The sequence below is a fragment of the Ailuropoda melanoleuca genome, chromosome X (assembly GCF_002007445.2).
Source record: "Ailuropoda melanoleuca isolate Jingjing chromosome X, ASM200744v2, whole genome shotgun sequence".
NCBI lineage: Eukaryota > Metazoa > Chordata > Mammalia > Carnivora > Ursidae > Ailuropoda > Ailuropoda melanoleuca.
The window spans coordinates 54,396,127-54,398,141 of NC_048238.1; the positions used below are offsets into that span (position 1 = coordinate 54,396,127).

The 2,015-nt window shown below is 44.0% G+C and overlaps 1 long non-coding RNA gene across 1 annotated transcript in view; it reads left to right on the plus strand.

Moving 5' to 3' along the window:
* Positions 1-2,015, plus strand: part of LOC117797412 — an 86,585-nt gene that overhangs the window by 35,391 nt on the left and 49,179 nt on the right. The window lies entirely within an intron of this gene.

Genomic DNA, 2,015 nt, shown 5'->3' on the forward strand with positions numbered 1-2,015 from the left:
CTTCCGATATCTGTGCGCGGTTTCACGGCTCCCCGCTTCGTACCTCGATACTCAGTGCTGGAGATGTTCATTTTNTTGTAGAGATCCAGATGTATCTTCCTGCGTCTCAGGCTGATTCCGTGGATATTCCTGCTGGTCTGGTACCTATCCAGCTGAACTCAGGGGACCGGCTGAAAAAGGTGTCCCCTATTCCTCTGCCATCTTAACCTCCAACCAAAAGATTTGTTTAATCATTTGAGAGAGAGATCAGGGTGGGAGTAGAAAGAGAGAATCCACAAGCAGACTCCCTGCCAAGCACGGAACCAGACGTGAGGCTCCATCTCCCACAACCCATGAGATCATGACCTGAACAAAAACCAGGAGGGGATGCCTAACCAACTGAGTCATCCAGGCACCCCAGATTAACATTTGTTAAGTAGAGCCCCTTGGGGTGTTTGATGGTAAGCCCAGGTGCTATAAGAGACCACATGGAAAATTGAAATAGAGAGGTTCTTTACTCACAGGTCCTTGGTGGTCAGTATACCACACATCTTGAGGAGCCACATGAAGAAATCAAGGCAGGGTACAGGTAGACAGCAGGTCAGTACCTGGGGCACATGGCTTTGTTAGGGTCTGTAGGTAGTGCTTTGGGTTTCTGGGCTAAGACTGGATTGGTCAATTCAAACCAAGAAAAGCAAGGTTTTGGTAAGCTTCTCAGGGGTCTAATATAAGGGGTCCACAAGGGAAAAGCCCTGGGAGGCAATGGAGACTTTATCACAAGGGGCACTGGGGAAATTGTATCAGGACTTAACATAGTTATGACTCTGCAGGCTATTATCCAGGGCATGTGTTTGCATGAAGACCAAATGTCAGTTTAAGGCCTCTTCAGGCCTGTTAGCCAAACAAAATGGATGCCGAGGCACCAATACCATGGAGAAGCTTAGCTAAACTCTTGATATGTGTAATACCACTTAGGAATAAAAAAGAATGAAGTTGATACAACAACTTGGGTGAATCCCCAGAGAATTAATGCCAAGTAAAAGCATCCAGTTTCGGAAGGTACCATTTGTATAGTATTCTGAAAATGACAGAATCATTGAAATGAAGAATAGAGTAGCGGTTGTTAAGTTTCAAGGATGGGGTTGGGTTCAGGAGGGTGATGGGTTATAAAAGATCACATGAAATATCTTTGCATTAATGAAAATGTTCTGGGGGCACCTGGGTGGCTAGGTTGGTTAAGCCTCTGCCTTCCGCTCGGGTCGGGATTCCTGGATCCTGGGATCCAAGCCCCGCCTTAGGCTCCCTGCTCAGCAGGGAGTCTACTACTCCCTCTCCCTCTGCCCCTCCCACGCTCTCATGTGCACATGTGTGCTCTCTCACTCTTTCTCTCAAATAAATAAAATTTTACAAAAATGTTCTGCATCTTGACTGTCAAAAACAGTATCCTGGTGGTGATGTTGTAGTATGGTTTTATAAGCTGTTACTGTTGGAGTAATGTGGGTTAACAGTCAAAGGGTTCTCTTTGTATTATTTCTAAGAACTGCATATGAATGTACATTTCTCTTAAAATTACAAGTTTAATTAAAAAACACTCTGGTCCACGGGGCGCCTGGGTGGCACAGCGGTTAAGCGTCTGCCTTCGGCTCAGGNGGGCGTGATCCCGGCGTTATGGGATCGAGCCCCACATCAGGCTCCTCTGCTATGAGCCTGCTTCTTCCTCTCCCACTCCCCCTGCTTGTGTTCCCTCTCTCGCTGGCTGTCTCTATCTCTGTCGAATAAATAAATAAAATCTTTAAAAAAAAAAAAAAACACTCTGGTCTTGAATTACTGATTTATCAAACTTCTTTTTGTGTGAATTTCAAGTTATCCGGACAAGGCTTCATTTTAAATACAAGTACAATATCATCTTAATATCTGGAACTTAACTGCTCAGCCAGTTATTGTGTTTTGTTTTTTGTTTTGTTTTGTTTTTTTATAATAATATTTTTTTATTATATTACGTTAGTCACCATACAGTACATCCCTGGTTTTTTTTT